This window comes from Puma concolor, chromosome B3 (genome assembly GCF_028749965.1).
Source record: "Puma concolor isolate L17-30 chromosome B3, mPumCon1.1.hap2, whole genome shotgun sequence".
In the NCBI taxonomy this organism is placed as follows: domain Eukaryota; kingdom Metazoa; phylum Chordata; class Mammalia; order Carnivora; family Felidae; genus Puma; species Puma concolor.
This window is the reverse complement of record NC_141672.1, coordinates 95283071-95301887: the sequence shown is the minus strand read 5'-3', so window position 1 is coordinate 95301887 and position 18817 is coordinate 95283071.

Sequence of the window (18817 nt, the reverse complement as noted above, 5' to 3'; positions counted from 1 at the left end):
TTTGGTTACCATATCAATGTGTGAACAAACACCTTTTAGAGCAGCCTTACTCCAGGGTTCTGTGAGAGAATCAAGCCCTAGTGCCCTAAGTATTGGGCCTAATGAATTAATATCTTTTAATGAATTAGTTTCTTCCTTGTGCATCTAGAATAGTACTGGCTATGTACTATCTAGACACTGAGCTCATTTGATGTCTTAATTGCTTCATTACTTGGTTCAGATTTAATACTTCCCTGTGTCCAGTCACTGGAATTTGAGGATTACAAATCTAAGTTGGGTCTGTGATGCTTTAAGAAAGCATCCTCTGGCAAGTAGTATCTGCGGGGACTGTGCTTCTCAACTAACTTTCATTTATTGTTACCTATTTTATTTATATCCTAATCGCTTCTGTAAGGGCTTGTGATGTCATTTGTTTTAATTTGCTTTAGGAAAAATTTTCTTACGTCAATCTTTCATGCCATGAATGGCAGAGTAGTACTCCGTTCTTTTACTTTGACGCTGGATTGCTCTATTTCTTTGTGGTGCTGGAGGGCTGGGAGTTGGGGAGTTTTCTCCTGTGACATTCAAAAGAACAAAGTTAAATGGAAGAGGGAATAAATGTGAAATCCCATGCCATTTTTGTTTATGACCAAAAGATATGTGTATAAATATTTTTATCCAAAGCATATTGCTAATGAAAATCTATGCCAGCATATTTTTCTTCAACATGATTGTTTATGATGTTATTTATTGAACATTAGAAGAAACCATTGCCTATAACAGGAATTGGTGAGTTGATAGACCTATTCATGGATGCTTTGTGCTACTATGACTGATTATTTTTTTCTGTTTTACTCTATACATAGCTTCTTCCTGATAAAATCTATAGTTTTCTTTGTGCTTTAATACCTGAAAGACCTTGAGGACTAACTCAAAATATACCAAGAAGAAAAACCTTTTCAGATAAAATCACAAAACAATTGAAGGAACCTTTGTGGATGAGCTCCATATGGAACCCATATGGGTGGGTTCCCAAGGCATTAGCACTCAGGCTTATATAGCAAATAGAAAAAAAACCTTTTCTATTCACCTAGCTTCTATTGAGTAAATAACTCCTCCAGCATGTCAGATCAACTTAGGAATGAACTAACAGATTTGTTATTTCATTAAGTAATATTTACTGTACTTGGACTTCATTATAGATAGCTAGTTTGTTGTAGTTGTGAATGATGTTTGCTATTTGCTTTCTCTGTGTTAGGTGAGAACATCTCAGTGCACATGGATTCAGTTTGACGTAAGCTCCCTGAATTCATTCTTAGATTACTCTGTGGAACCCATGATGGAAAATGGAGTATTATCACTGGAAATATGCTTCTGGTTCCAAATCAAAATTGTGATATCAATACTTTTGTGACTTGTTAAAACTATTTTCCAAGTGTAGAGATATACAGATAAGTGGTCTTAATAGTTTTTGATCATTTTGATACCCTGAGCACCTTCAAAAATATTTCAGTTTAAGAATAATCAAATATTGAATGAATATAGTTTGGGTATAAATTATTGAGGACTCTTCACTTTTAGATAAAGGCTATAACTTCCAAAAAACTACAATTTGCTTCCTGGAAAAATTTTGATGTCTCTGTGATTCTGTCCATTATGCTTTATTAATTGTTTATGTAGTTTTTTCATTTGAATAGCTTAGATCTCATGTGCACAGTTGATATGTAATATGTTTTCTAGATTACTTAAATATCTTTGATCTTTTTCTGTAAGAAAATTATTTTCTTATATATTTTTTGTGTGTCAGGTAAAAGTAAAGCATTTATTTTTGTATTACCATTTTTTCATAATTACTCCTGATTTGCCATTAAGAAAGCTTAGGGGCGCCTGGATGGCTCAGTTGGTTAAGCATCTGACTCTCGCTTTTGGCTCAGGTCATGATCTCGCAGTTTGTGAGATGGAGCCCCAACTCGGGCTCTGTGCTGACCATGTGGATCCTGCTTGAGATCTCTCTCTCTCTCTCTCTCTCTCTCTCTCTCTCTCTCTCTCTGCCTCTCCCCTGCTCGTGTATGTGCTCTCTCTCTCAAAAGAAATAAACATTTTTTAAAAAGCTCATACTTAGTGAACCTAGTCTCTTTTTTAAAAAAAAATGTTGGTTTGCCAAAGTACTGACTACTTACAAACATTTCTGCTCAGTATCAGAGACTTGACATCAAACCCTGAAGCATATTGTTAAGTGTGCTTACTATCTTTGTTAGGTATAATTCAATACTCATTAGTTCTGTTGTTGGTTTAATGAAAACTAAAAAACATGTAGAAGGGCACAAAACAACAATATAGCAAACATTCATGTACCTACTACCCAAGTTTAATAAATCTTAAGTTTATCTTGTTTGTTTCAAATCTTTTTAGAGACAGAATGTTCTAGATGTAGTTGAAGTCAGTTTGTTTCCCTTCCTCATCCCATTCTCCACCCCCACCAAAAGGCAGCCACTTCTTTGAGGTTGAGATGTTTCAGTCTACCCACATTTTCTTGCTTTTACTACACACTGGATTTTGTAAATACATGGTAGAGTTTTGTGTGGTTTTTAAACTTGAGTAAAGCTGTCATTGTATACATGTCATTCTGCATTTTGATTTTTTCAATTCATCAGAATTTTATTTCATTTTATTTTTTAAAGTTTAATTTTGAGAGAGACATAGTATGAGCAGGGGAGGGGCAGCGAGAAAGGGAGAGAAAGAATCCCAAGCAGGCTCCACCCTGTCAGTACAGAGCCCAATGCGGGGCTTGAACTCACAAAACCATGACATCATGACCTGAGCCAAAACCAAGAGCCAGATGCTTAACTGACTGAGCCACCCAGGTGCTACAATTCATCAGAATTTTAGACATTTATTCATATTGATACTTGAATACTTTTTCATTTTGACTATTATATAAAATTAAGTAAAAATACACCATAGTTGATTTATTTTTTGTTCTATGTATAGATATGTCACTTCCAACTTTTTGCCATTACAAATAGTACTCTGTGAACTATGCGCTTACATGTGCTAAGTTTCCCCAGAAGGTGGAATTGTTAGTCTAGGGTGGTCAATTTTACCAATATTGTCAAATTCCTTTCTAAGTTGGCTGTGAATAGTGAAAAGTGATGAGAATTCTCATTTTCCCACATCTAACCAACACATGACACTGTCACACTTTAATATTTTTACCAACCCTCATTGGTATAAAATTGTTCTCAATATTTGCAGTTTCCTATTATGAGTGAGGCTGAACATTTTCATCCTGTTCTTTCTTGTTCATTAGTGTTTATTCTTCTGTGAATTGCCAGGTCATGGCTGAATTTTTAATTGGGTAGTTTTTCACATTGCTTTGCTGTAGCTTAATATTTTTCTGGAAACTGATCTTTTGTTGGTTGTATGAGTTGCAAATATCTTCTCCCAGTGTCTGATTTTTTTTTTTTAAGTTTATTTATCTTGAGAGAGAGAGAGCAAAGCACACATGTGCAGAAGGTGAGAAGTAGAGAGAGAAGGACAGAGAGAATCCCAAGCAGACTCCACGTTGTTAGTGCAGAGTCTGAGGCAGGATTGGAACCATGAGATCATGACCTGAGCCCAAATCAAGAGTGGATGCTTAAACGACTGTGCCCCCCAGATGTCCCCAGTGTCCAATTGTTTAAAAAAATTTGCTTATATTGTCTCAATTAGTACATATTTACTATATGCGATTCTCAATGCCACCAGGCTGAGGGAGATTCCCAAGTTTCATATGAGTCTAACACTCAAGTGTATAATTAAAGGTGGGATGGGGGCGCCTGGGTGGCGCAGTCGGTTAAGCGTCCGACTTCAGCCAGGTCACGATCTCGCGGTCCGTGAGTTCGAGCCCCGCGTCGGGCTCTGGGCTGATGGCTCGGAGCCTGGAGCCTGTTTCCGATTCTGTGTCTCCCTCTCTCTCTGCCCCTCCCCCGTTCATGCTCTGTCTCTCTCTGTCCCAAAAATAAATAAACATTGAAAAAAGAATTAAAAAAAAATAAAGGTGGGATGAAATTTTAATTTATAATTTGATCCTTCTCATTTTAGTTCAACATCATTTTCTTTTTATAATGTATGCAGTAAGGGACAGATTTGATTTTTACTTGTATCATTTTTAAGAGATGTAATATATTACCTAAGATAATTTTTTTCAATTCTTGCTCTAACTTTTGATATAAATATTTATTTATATTTGTATATTTTATAAAAGTCTATTTCAAGTTATATTTGAAAGGACAATGAGTGTTTGGATTATTGCACATCATGTTTAATAAAGTTTTTGGGAGCATTTAACAGTCTCCAAAAATTAGAATTTCACTAGCTTCCTGCTCCTCGAGGTCTGGTGTCTTAAGAGTTGCAGATAACATGGGGTGCCTGGGTGGCTTAAGCATCCAACTTCGGCCAGGTCATGATTTCATGGTTCATGAGTTTGGACTCTGTGCACCGGGCTCTGTGCTGACAGCTCAGAGCCTGGAACCTGCTTCAGATTCTGTGTCTCCCTCTCTCCATCCCCCACTCATGCTCTGTCTATCTCTCTCTCTCTCTCTCTCTCTCTCTCTCTCTCTCTCAAATTAATGTTATTTAATGAATAAACATTAAAAAAATTAAAAAAGAATCTCAGATAACAACATTGAGAGAGACATCTTGCTGTGATGGAAAGAACATGACTATTGGACAGATAGTGCTGTGTTCGAATTTTGACTCCTTCAGTTATTATTGTGTGTAATTTTAGCAAAACATTTTAATTACCTTGAGACTCAATCTCTCAAGGATGAGCTAGAAGATGGCTTTCATAAGGTTGTTATGAAGACTGAATCAAATAGTATGCACAAAAGCCACAAGGCATAATGGTTAGTACTTAGTAAGCATTTGTTAATTATATTTTGAGGAAATACGTAGAAGGGGCAGAGCTCTATTGAAAGTATGTAAAGGGCACTCATTCTAGCCCTACACTCTCCCTTTGGACAAACGGATATGATTTTCTGCTGTCCTAGGGCAGTATTCTATCCACTCTATCCTTATGCTACTTTCCCAAGTGAGCTCTTAAGCCTGATTGATTACTCTTGGCACAGCTGGCTCCTCCCTGAAGGAAGATGGACTTGCTTTTCCTCCCCACCATGTAACCTCTTATAGACTGACCGTGGCTCACATCTGTACCCAGTGCATATTTTGGGGGCAAAATACCATTGCTATGGGCACAAAAATCTTTCAATACGTGGTAGAAAATGAAATAAATTCCTCAGTTCTAAGCAACTCTTGAATGACATAGCTCCCCTGTCTCAAGTCCTAATAAATCCTTCTGTTTCCACTAAATCTTGTTTCATTGGTAACAATTGCCCAAACTTCATTTCCAGTTCACATATTCCCCATTAATCAGGCAAGCATAATATATCTTTGGGAGTTTCTCAGTGAAGTTGGAGTTCCAGGCTCTTATTTCTGTTATTGCCTGGCTTTAAGGAACACCCCACTAATTTCTTAATTCAGTTATAAGCAGGAAGGATAGACCAGATGTGGAAGACTTTACATCTCATTTTTTTCTAAGCATTCAAAACAGCTAATTTCATAAAAATAAAGAATTGTTGCTAGAACTTTTATTTAATCTGTTCACATCTCCAAAAACAGAGGGAACAGAGCTCATTATCCCCATGTGTGGAGAGATGGGGAAACTGATACAATCTTTTTGGAGGGTATTTTGTAAATGGATCAAAACTCTCACCCAGAAGTTCTACTTTGAGGAATATATTTTAGGGAAATATCTAAGTTGGCAGAATTAGCCTATCTCACTCTTACTAACAACAAAACATGACAAAAAACTTACTTGTCCAAATGCAGGATTGGTTGAAGATTGCAGTATATGCAATAATTGCAGTATATAGAATACTCTGCAACCATTAACATGTTAAACAGATTCTTTTTCTGGAGTACAGTATAATTAAATTTTTAAAAAGTTTATGTACATGTGTATGTACATGTCTACAGGTGAGGTGTGTGTGATGTGTCTATAGAGAGGAAATCATGGCGGTGGGGGGGGTGTTACACAGTAAGTATGAGTGTGGTAGGTGAGGTAAGGTGGGGAGGGAAAGTAGGCATATGAAGAGAGATGAATGGGGAATAAAATATGAGCGCTCCAAATAGAAAAATATTTGGAAGGCTACGTGACATTGAGAAATCATAAGGAAGAGGGGCACCTGGGTGGCTCAGTTGATGGAGCATCTGATTCTTGATTTTTGGCTAGGTCATGATCCCGGGGTCATGGGACCAAGCCCTGTGTCGGGCTCCACACTGAGCATGGAGACTGTTTAGGATTATCTCTTTCTCTCTCTGCCCCTCTCCCCCACTCATGTGCACACTTTCTCTAAAAACGGGCAGGGAAGGAAGGGAAGAAAAGGGGAGAGGGGGAGGGTAAGGACGGGAGTCGGCTAGGTATCTGACCTTTACTTTCGCTCAGGTCATGATCTCACAGTTCATGAATTTGAGCCCCGTGTCGGGCTCTGTGCTGACAGCTCAGAGCCTGGAGCCTGCTTTGGATTCTGTGTCTCTCTCTCTCTCTGCCCTCCCTTGCTCATGCTCTTTCTCTCTCTCAAAAATAAATAAGATATTAAAAAAAAAATAAGGAAGAGAAAATACATTTATGGTCCCGTACCATATTTATTGGAAAAAAAAAAAAAAAACATCCATGTAAAGTGGACCCATGTAGTTCAAACTCATGCTGTTCAAGGGTCAAGGGTAGAAGATGAGTAAGTTCTGGGGATCTAGTGTACAGGTGATCGCAGTTAACATACTGGATTGTATACTTGTAAGCTGCTATGAGAGGACAGCGTTCATGTTCTCATATAACAACAAACCGTAACAGTGTGAGGTGATGAATGGGTTTATTAGCCTTGCTGTCGTAATCATTTCACAATATGTACACGTATCAAATCATCACATTGCACACCTTAAACTTACACAATGTTATATGTCAGTTATATTTATGAAGCTGGGAAAAAAAGAGGTGATAGGAATTGAAATAATAATAAACGTGCCTCTATTTCGTACCAAAACCGGTGACAGTACTAACAATTACACAGGACTTGCCTGTGCAGGTAAGCCCTTTCCAGATATCAGTCATGTCTAACATGACTTCCCCTTATTCAGGCCTCCAAACATGCAACCCAGGAAATTGCTGTATGCAAGAATTGCTCTAATTTCTTTTTCCGCAACATCACACTCAAACTAAATCTTTGCATTTTCTCTATCAACATTTTGAAAGATATGTACAAAAATCAAACTACAAGAATGTTCACTGCTGCATAACTTATAGCAGTAAAATACTTGGAATCACCTAAATGCTCAAAATAGGGATTGGCTAAATAGATTTTGGCTATTAAAAAAGATGTTGCTGAAGAATATCATTGATAGCAAAAGATATTCTATATAAATATGTATTTAAGTAAATAGGTTTACAAAACATGACACATTTGGTATATTCAGTCTGGTATGCTAACTTATGGGTATAAAACAGTAATCACTTTTTTTTTTTCAAAATCGTGTACATGCATGGATAGTTTCACACCCAGGTTAAAAAATGGATTCCCAAACTTCCAGAAGAAATATCACTGCCCACCTCAACTATATACTTCTCTCTGAGTTTTCTGACTTTGTGATGATCATTTCCTTGCTTTTTCTGTATATTTTTAGCACATGTATGTCACCTCTAGGTAATAGTTTTATTTATTTCTGAATTTTATTTAAGTGGAACCATTCTTTAGTAATTTGCTTACTTGACTCAACATCATGTTGGAGATTTATCCGTGTTGTTGCTTATGCCTCTGACTCAATTTCATTGCTGTGTGGTATTGCTCTCTGTATGATACCTGCAATGTGTCCATTCTAAGATTTTAGGTTATTTCCAGCATTTGGCTATTACAAACAATGCTGCGATGAACAATTCTTGTGCCTATTACTGCACATATAAATTTTAATGCCCGCATTCAAAATGGTTTACATCCCCATCTTTAATCATACACCCCAACCCCTATCCCCGCCCCACCCCAAATCCAGTCTTTCACCTGACTTTCTTCTCCCCACTCCCTGCAAGTACACACGTTTTTGGAAAAGAGTATGCTCTAGTTTCATATTCCATAAATCTGTGCTGGTTATCACTTACCTCCTGCTGGCTGCAAAGTGCTGACCTCAGCTAACCTGCTATCTGCTGCTTTAGATGACATTCTGGGGCCAGGTTTTTCTTCTTATAGGCGGCTCTCCTCTCTTGCTCTCTATAGCCCTTCTCCATTTCCCACCACACAGCTAAACCCAAGCTGTACCTTGTACAACAATATTTTTCTGGAGGCTTGGGGTTTTGGAAGAGAAGCATTATGTAGGGAGACAGGGAGACAGAGCAGGGTGGGGGTCGGGTGGGGTGGTGGAGTAGGGGGGCAGGGAGACAGAGAGAGAAAGAAATGGAGAGACAAGGGATACAGACACACACACACACACAAACACAGAAAACTTCTCATTGCTATCAGATGTGGCCCCTGTTGTATCCAAACTTACCAGGGAGTCCCATGGCTGTGCCCATATTTCTGGCCCCAGCCATCCAGTGCCAGGGGCTGATCCACCTCCTCACATTGGGAGCATGTCCCTTGAGCAAGCCAACAACCTCTGCAGACCCATGTTCTTCCCCCTCTAGTCTAAAACCTACCTCCCTAGATCCTAATTTCCTTTCTTCAGGAGAATTTCCACTGCATCCAAGGGTAGCCTCACCTTCTACCCCCAGGAGTGGGTTTGCTTCCTCCAGGGAAATTTCATAATAGTTCAGTATCTTCAGATTTCCCAAAGTCTGGTTGCTCAATCTCCAAAAACCCTGAGGGAGGCATAGCCAGGGTCATATTGAAGTGAGCTGGCCCCAGGCCAGTCCGGGTTCTTTCCCCGTCTTTCCCTCCAGTGTGAGGTAGAATGGATTGTGCTTCTGTCCTCTCTTGCCTGCAATCCCCAGAGACCTCCACTCCACACTCCCTGCAGACCACGGGTGACTCTTTGAATGTGAACACATTCAAGAGCAAATTGGCTATGTCTGTGCTTCTTGGAGGTCTAAATCCAGACACAGGGGGGATTTATTTTTCTGAGACGATCGACAGACTTTTTCCATTGGAGGCTTTTTGCAACCTCTCCCACTTTTACTCAGAAAACATTCAAATTCATTTCTGAAGGTCTTTATTGTTCTTGTGTGAAACTAAATGGCACATTTGAGTAATCATGTAACAAAGGATTGAGCTGTGGGAAGCCAATTCAGCCTCCACCTTCTAGAAATAACAGTTCTTGTCCTTGTCCCTGCCCTTCTTCCCATTCTCTACTCTCCACCTCCAACCAGGATTTTAAAATTTTCCATTCAACTGATATTTATAGGCACCTACTTTGTGCAAGTTGACAGGTGCTGGGATGGTGAACAAAACCGTATGGGCCTCCCTCTTGTGGAATGGATAGCACTGAAGATGTGGACAGAGCCATTAAAGAAATCTTTAATTGAAAATTATACCAAGTGGTGTTAAGGGGAGAAAAAAGGGGGAAAAAAGGATGACAATAGTAGGAATGGTGATGTAAAATTTAGATGGAGGAAGTCAAGAAAAAAACCGAGGAGAGATTTTTAAGCTGAATTTCGAGTTGCGCCTTTTAGACAACAGAGTCCTTGAAGTTGGAAATAAATTGACCTATTTGGGACGGTGAAAGCAGATCCTGGAGGCTGTGGCAAAGTGAGCAGGGTGTGTGTGTGTGGAGGGGGAAGGGATGGAGGGGAGAAGGGGTCAGTCTATGCAAGCCCTTGAAAGCCTTTTTAAGAAAGTTAGATTTTATTATAATTATAATATTCAAAATTATTTGATTCAATTTTGTTTTTATTTTAAAAAATGTTTATTTTTGTGAGGGGGGAGGGGCAGGGAGAGAGGAGGGACAGAGGATCTCTGCACTGACAGCAGAGAGCCTGATGCCGGGCTCAAACTCAGAAACTGTGAGATCATGACCTGAGCTGAAGTCAGACGCTTAACAGACTGAGCCACCGAGCTGCCCCATGATTCAATTTTAATAGGTAGTAAGTGATCATTAAATAAGTAAATAAGAAAATTTAATATAAATAAATAAATAAATAAATAAATAAATATCCTATTCTAGGTAACTACCGTTATTAGTGGCTTACTAATATTCCAGTAGATTTTCTGGGGACATAAAAACAAATACATGCTGCATTCTCATTTTCTCCCTGTTTCTTTACACAAAAGGCACACGCTGTTCAGCATCTTGGTATTTTCCTTAATGTTCCTTGGAGCTGTACAAAAGTAAAGTTCAACTGAGTAAAGTTTAAAGATCTGTCTGGCTTTATTGAACAATTCATGAATCGGGCAGCATCCCTTCTGGCAAAGAGATAAGAGCTCTGAGGAACTCTACAAAATGAAACTTTTATAGGCAAAAGGCAGTGGAATAAGGACAGTATACTGGCAAAAAGTGAATTGGTTGTGGCACGGTCACCTTCCTTTAAGGGTATGGCAGGGGTCTGCCACATAGATTACCTGACTAGTGCTAAGTGAGCACTGTCATTCCACATCGACTGGTTTAAGATCCCATTCCTCAGAAGCTGAAACCGTAATTAAATTTGGTATTAAGTCTCATTTTGTGATGTGCAGCTTAGCATTAGGGACTCTAATTTGGGCCTGTTGTCTCTTTTTTAACAGATTGTGCTCATTCTTTTGCGTGGTGTGTTGTGTGCTTGTGCTATGATTTATTTAGTCTCCTAGCCACAGATATTTGGGTTGTTACCAGTCTTTTTTTATTATATACCATGCCGCAGAGAAAAACCCGGTGTTCTTGTCCTGTCACACCAGTCCAAACATATCCAAAAGTGGAATAGCTGGGTCAAAAGGCAGGTACAGTTGCAGTTGGGTAGGTGCTTCTAGAATGCCATGCCAAGGCCTTTGCTTGAGAACACTTGTTTCCCTACAGCCTCACATGCAGAATGCATTATCAAACTGGTCTTTTGCTAATCCATTAAGTAAAAATTGATAGTTCAGTGTAGATTTAAGTTGATTTTCTCAGTTATGGGTTTTATATTTCCCTTTCTGCTCATTTCTCTGACTATTCTTTGTGCAATTTTTTATTAGGGTGATGGTCTTTTTCTTCATGCCCTTGTACTGTGTGTTGTAAATATTTTTTTTCTCGGTTTATCATTATCTTTTGACTTTCCTTCTGTGTAGGTGTGTGTGTATGTGTATGTGTGCATGTGTGCACATATGTTAATGTGGTAAAATTCATGATTTTGGATTTTGAGCCATAGTTATAATATATTCTTCACTTTAAGGTTGCTGAGCAAAGCTCCTAAGTTTCCTCCGTGGAATTTTCATCTTTATTTTTTTAACAGCTTTATTGAGGTATGATTGATAGATGAAAAATTGCTCCATATTTAATGCATATAATCTGATGAGTTGGACATATGCATACATCTGTGAAACTATTATCTTAATTATGGTGATGGTTTCATGTAATTGTATGCTTTTATTTTTAAAATTTAAAAATTTGATTTAAAAATATTATCTAAGTTCTGGATGTGAGGAATACAACTTACTTTTTTCCAGATGGTTATCCTTGTTCCAGCACTATTTATTAAGTAGTTCATCTTTTTCCCTTTGATCTGAGATGCCATTTTTATTATATGCTAAGTTCCTGTATATATTTGAATTTATTTGTATTTTTATTTTTTAATTTAAATTTTAGTTTGTTAACATACAGTGCAATATTGGTTTCAGGAGTAGAATTCAGTGATTCATCACTTACATTCAACACCCAGGGCTCATCACAACAAGTGCCCTCCTTAGTACCTATCACTCATCTGGCCCATCTCCCACCCACTGCCCTCTATCAACCCTCATTTTGTTCTCTATTGTTAAGAGTCTCTTGTGGTTTGTTTCCCTCTCTCCTCTTCTCCTACCTTCCCATATGTTCATCTGTTTCATTTCTTAAATTCCTCATATGAGTGAAATCATATGATATTTGTCTTTCTCTGATTGACTTATTTCACTTAGCATATACATTCTAGCTCCATCCATGTTATTAAAAATGGCAAGATTTCATTCTTTTTGATGGCTGAGTAATATTCCTGTGTGTGTGTGTGTGTGTGTGTGTGTGTGTGTGTGTGTGTATCTTCTTTATTCATTCATCAGTCTATGGTCACTTGCACTCTCTCCATAGTTTGGTTATTGTTGATAATGCTGCTATAAACATTGGGGTGCATGTACACCTTCAAATTTGTATTTTTGTATCCTTTGGGTAAATACCTACTAGTACAATTGCTGGGTTGTACAGCAGTTCTATTTTTAACTTTTTAAGGAACCTCTATACAATCTCCAGAGTGGCCACACCAGTTTGCATTCCCACTAACAGTGCAAGAGGGTTACATTTTCTCTGCATCCTTGCCAACAGCTGTTGCTTCCTGAGTTGTTAATTTTAGCCATTTTGACAGGTGTGAAGTGGTATCTCATGTGGTTTTGATTTGTATTTCCCTAATAATGAGTGATGTTAAGCATCTTTTCATGTGTCTATTAGCCATCTGGATGTCTTCTTTGGAAAAGTGTCTATTCATGTTTTCTGCCCATTTCTTAACTGGGTTTTTTTTTGGGGGGGGGTGTTGAGTTTGATAAGTTCTTTATAGATTTTGGATACTAGCCCTTTTATCAGATATGTCATTTGCAAATATTTTCTCCCATTCTGTCAGTTGCCTTTTGGTTTGTTAATTATTTCCTTGGGTGTTCAGGAGGTATTTGTCTTGATAAAGTTCCAATAGTTAGTGTTTGCTTTTGTTTCCCTTGCCTTTGGTGATGTGTCTGGTAAGAACTTGCTGTGGCCAAGGTCAAAGAGGTTGCTGCCTGTGGTCTCCTCTAGGATTTTGATGGTTTCCTGTCTCACATTTAGGTCTTTCATCATTTTTTTAAATTTTTATTTATTTTTGAGAAAGAGAGAGAGAGAGAGAGAGAACATGAGTGGGAGAGGGGAAGAGAGAGAGGGAGAGAGAATCTAAAGTAGGCTCCATGTTGTCAGTGCAGAGCCTGATGTGAGGCTTGAACTCACGAACCACCAGATCATGACCTGAGCCGAAATCAAGAGTTGGACGCTTAACTGACTGAGCCACTCAGGAGCTCCTGAATTTATTTTTGTATATGGTGTAAGAAAGTAATCCAGTTTCATTCTTCCACGTGTTGCTGTTCAGTTTTCCCAACACCATTTGTTGAAAAGACTGTCTTTTCTCCACTGGATATTCTTTGCTGCTTTGCCAAATATTAGATGACCATATAGCTGTGGGTCCATTTCTGGGTTTTCTATTCTGTTCCACTGATCTATGTGTCTGTTTTTGGGCCAGTTACATACTAGCTTGATGACTTTTAATATAGCTTGAAATCTGGAATAGTAATATCTCCAGTTTTGTTTTTTCTTTTAAGGATTACTTTGGCTATTGGGTGTCTTTTGTGGTTCCATACAGGTTTTAGGATTGTTTGTTTTAGCTCTGTGAAAAATGCTGGTGGTATTTGGGTAGGGATTGCATTACATGTGCAGATTGCTTTGGGTAATATAGACATTTTGACAATGTCTGTTCTTCCAATCCATGAGCATGGAATATTTTTCCATTTCTTTGTGTCTTCTTCAATTTCTTTCATAAGTGTTCTATAGTTTTTAGAGTACAGATCTTTTACCTTAACAGATGAATTCAGAACATTTCATCTTAATGTAGCAGAATACACATTCTTCTTGAGTGCACATGGGACATTCTCCAGAATAGAGCACATACTGGGTCACAAATCAGCCCTCAATAAGTACAAAAAGGTTGAGATCAGACAATACATATCTTTGGATCAGAACACCATGAGACTTGAAGTCAACTACAAGAAAAAATTTGGAAAGCCCTCAAATACATGGAGGTTGAAGAATATCCTACTAAAGAATGAATGAGTTTGGGGCACCTGGGTGGCTCAGTCAGTTAGTCTCAGTCATGATCTCACCGTTCATGGGTTTGAGTCCCATGTTGGGCTGTCTGCTGTCAGCACAGAGTCTGTTTAGGATCTTCTGTATTCTCCCCCTCTCTCTGCCCTATGTTTGTGTTTTCTCACTCCCTCTCTCTCAAAAATAAATAAATATTAAAAAAGAAATAATGAATGGGTTTACCAGGAAATTAAAGAAGAAATAAAAAAATACATGGAAACAAATGAAAATGAAAACAGGGCAGTCTAGAACCTTTGGGATGCAGCAAAGGCAGTTCTAAGAAGGAGGTATAGTGTATTGAAATTCAGGCCCATCTTAAGAAGCAAGAAAGGTCCCAAATGCACAACCTAATCTACACCTAAAGGAGCTAGATAAGGAAGATCAAATAAAACCTAAAGCCAGCAGAAAAAGGGAATTAATAAAGACTAGAGCAGAAATAAATGATATGGAAACAAAAAACAATAGAATGGATCAATGAAACTAAGAGCTGGTTCTTTGAAAGAATTAACAAAATTGATAAACCCTTAGCCAGACTTAACAAAAAGAAAAGAGAAAGGACCCAAATAGGGAAAATCACTAGTGAAAGAGGAGAGATAACAACTAACACTACATAAATATAAACAATTATCAGAGAATACTATGAAAAATTATATGCCAACAAACTGGGCATTCTGGAATATATGGACAAATTCCTAGAAACTCACAAACTATCAAAATTGGAACAGGAAGAAATAGAAATTTGAATAGACCCAAAGCCAGCAAAGAAGTTGAATCAGTAATCAAAAATCTCCCAACAAATGAGTCCTGGGCCAGATGGCTTCCCAGGGGAATTCTACCAGACATTCAAAGAAGAATTAATATCTATTCTTCTCAAATTTTTCCAAAAAATAGAAATGTAAGGGAAGCTTCCAAACTCATTCTACAAAGCCAGAATTACCTTGATCCCAAAACCAGATGAAGACCTCACTAAAAAGGAGAATTACAGGCCAACATCCCTGGTGAATGTGGATGCAAATATTCTCAACAAGATACTAGCAAATTAAATTCAACAGTACATTAAAATAATTATTCACCATGATCAAGTAGGATTTATTCCTGGGCTGCAGGTCTGGTTCAATATTCACAAATCAATCAACGTGATATACCACATAATAAAAGAAAGGATAAGAACTATATGATCCTCTCAATAGATGCAGAAAAAACATTTGACAAAATATAGCATCCGTTCTTGATAAAAACCCTCAACAAAGTAGGTATAGATGGAACATACCTCAACATCATAAAGGTCATATAGAAAAGACTCACAGCTAATATCATCCTCAATGGGGAAAAACTGAGAACCTTTCCCTTATGGTCAGGAACAAGATAAAGATGTTCATTCTCACCATTACTATTTAACATAGCACTGGAAGGCAGCCTCGGCAATCAGAAAACAAAAAGAAATAAAGGGCATACAAATCAGCAAGGAAGAAGTCAAACTTTTACTATGACATGATACTCTATGTAGAAAACCCAAAAGTCTCCACCAAAGAAAAAAATTGCCAGAACTAATATATAAACTTAGCAAAGTCACAGGGTATAAAATGAACATGCAGAAATCTGTTGCATTTCTATACACAGAAATGTAGCAGAAAAAGAAATCAAGGAATCTATCCCATTTGTAATTGCACCCAAAACAATAAGATACCTAGGAATAAACCTAACTAAAAAGGTGACTTTGTTTTTCGTTTGGTCTGTTCATATATCAGTTTCTCATTCTTTTAATTCTTGAGGATTCATAATATATTTTAATACCTTCTTGGTAGGAACAGAATCTTCTAGTTCCTTTTTTTTTTTTTTTTTTTTACTTTACAGTTTTCCTTACAATCCTAGTTTATTTGTTTTTCCTTTGAACTGTAAAAGTAGCTACTGAATTCCAAAACAGAACACCCAAAATTCTTGCTGGGGTTTTCACTGGGATTGTGTTAAATTTATAAATTAACTTAGGAAAAATGATATCTTTGTGATGGTGAGTCTTACTCTCTGAGAATGTGGTATGTCTTTCCATTTATACAGGTGTTTTACATTGTTTAGTGGCAATTTTTTAAAAAAAGTTTATTATGTTCAAGGACTTAATAGTCAAGATTAAAAGATTTGGTAAGAAATTGAAAAGTGTAAAAAAGGAACCAAATGAAAATTTTACAACTGAAAAATGTTCTTAACATATTAAGAAATCAATAACCAGGTTTATTATCATATTAGATACATCTGAAGACAGAACTCGAAGATAGGCCAGAAAACATTTCAAACTGAAACTCCAAGAGACAAGAAGATGGAAAATAAAGAAAAGAATATATATATATAAAACATATATATTATACATGTAATTTATATAACTTATATAAAATACATAACACACACATAAATACTATATATGTTATATTTATGAGATAAGGTAAAAAATTTTAACATAGCATAACTGGAGTTGCAGAAGAATAGAAGAGAGATAATGGAGCAGAAGTAACACTTGAAGAGAAAATAAACTGAAACTTAAAAAAATTGTTTTTAATGTTTATTTATTTATTTATTTATTTATTTATTTATTTATTTAGAAAGCATGCAAGCAGGGGAGGGGCAGAGAGAGAGGGAGAAGGAGAATCCCAAGCAGGCTCAGCGCCATCAGCCCAGAGCCCGATGTGGGGCTTGATCCCCCAAACTGTGAGATCGTGACCTGAGCCAAAGTCAAGAGTTGGACAGTAAATCAACTGAGCCACAGTTTCAGCTCAGGCACTGAAACTGCTCAGTGCCTGAGCCACTCAGGAACCCCTAAACTGAAACTTTTCTATTTAAAATACTGAACTTGGTGGTTGGTACTTTTTATGTGCTCAATAAACGTCAGCTATTATCACTGTCAATATTATTTTTCTACCCCTGGTCCTATAAAAGATTTATACTATTGGTCATATCACTGGAGTCCAAATCCACTAGACCATTTTTCCTCAAAGATCTTATGCTCCTCAGGCATACTTATTCTCCTCATCTGTTTTTTTAAATTTTTAATCAACAGCTTTTTTGAGCTGTTCCCATACTATAAAATCCCCCATTTAAAATGAATAATTCAATGTTTTTAGCATATTTGCAGAGTTGTGTAACCATCAAAATAATCAATTTTAAAACATTTTTATCACCCCTTCCCCCTAAAAAACCCTATCCCCCGTAGCTGTCAACTTCGAACTCCTTCTCCCCTGCCCCAGCCCCTGGTAACCAGTAAGCTACTTTCTGTCTCTATAGATCTGACTCTTCTGGACATTTCATATAAATACAATATATGGTCCTTTGTGACTGGCTTCTTTCACTTAGCATGTTTTCAAGGCTCATCCATGTTGTAGCATGTATCAGTACTTCATTCCTTTTTATTGTGAAATAATATTTGTATGGACATACCACGTTTTATTTATCTATTTATCTGTTGATGGACATTTGGGTTGTTTCCATATTTTGGCAATTATGAATAATGCTGCTATGAACATTCATGTATAAATTTTTGTGTGGACATAAATTTTCATTTTTCTTAACTGTATACCCCCTAGTGGAATTGGTGATTCATAAAGGAATTTTATGTGTAGGTTTTTGAAGAACCACTTGTTTTCCAAAATGGCTATGTTATTTTTACATTCCCACCAGCAATATATGAGGGTTCCAATTGCTCCACACCCTCACCAACATCTGTTATTATCTGTCTTTTTTCCTTCTTTTTCAAGTACGCTCTATATCCAAAATGGGGCTTGAACTCACCACCCTGAGATCAAGAGTCACACGCTCTACTGACTGAGCAAGCCAGGAGTCCCATCTGTCTTTTTGATTATAGCCATCTTAGTAGGTGTAAATTTTTCAGTAGCAATTAACAACAACAAAAAAAAACTTTATTTCAGAATAATTATAAATTCAGAAGAAGTTGCACAAATAGTACAGAGTCCATGAATCATTCTGTTACCAGTTTCTCCCAATGGAAAACATCTTACAAAACTTTAGTAAAACGTGAAAACTAGGGAATTGACATCAGTACAATACTATTAATTAGGTCTGATTCAGATTTCACCAGATTTAAGATGCACTCTGTTATGAACTGCATGTTTCTGTCCCCCAGCCAAATTCATCATGTTGAAGTCCAACACGCAAAGTGATAGTATTAGGAGAAAATTAGGTTTAGATAACTTTCTGAAGGTGGAGCCTTCCTAATGGGATTAGTGTCTTATAAGAAGAGGAAGATACTAGTGCTCTCTTTCTCTATCATGTGAAGATACAGCAAGAGTGCAGCCATCTGCAAACCAGGGAGAGGGTTCTCATCAGACACAGAGTGGGCTGACACCATGCAAAAGGATTTGTCAAGGAGGCAGTTGGATAAAAGATTTTGGAGCTCAGAAACTGGGAGGGCCTCATGGTATAAATTTGATGCGAGCTTTAAACCTGTATGCGTGCCAACGTCCACAGCCTGATTGGAGGGGACAGACAGCACAGAGGTAGATGGGAGAGCAGGACAAGCCATTTCCTGGAAGCCCAGAGAGACTGTGCGCCTCAAGGACAAGGAAGTAGTATCTGTCTAATACCATCGAGAGGACAAGAAAGATGAAGACAGGAAACAAAACAAAACAAAACAAGTCTATTCTATTCGGCAATTTTTTTTTAATGTTTATTCATTTTGAGAGAGAGAGAGAGAGAACATGAGCGGGGGAGGGCCAGAGACAGAGGGAGACACAGAATCCGAAGCAGGCAGGCTCCAGACTGAGCTGTCAGCACAGAGCCCAACGCCGGGCTGGAACTCACCAAC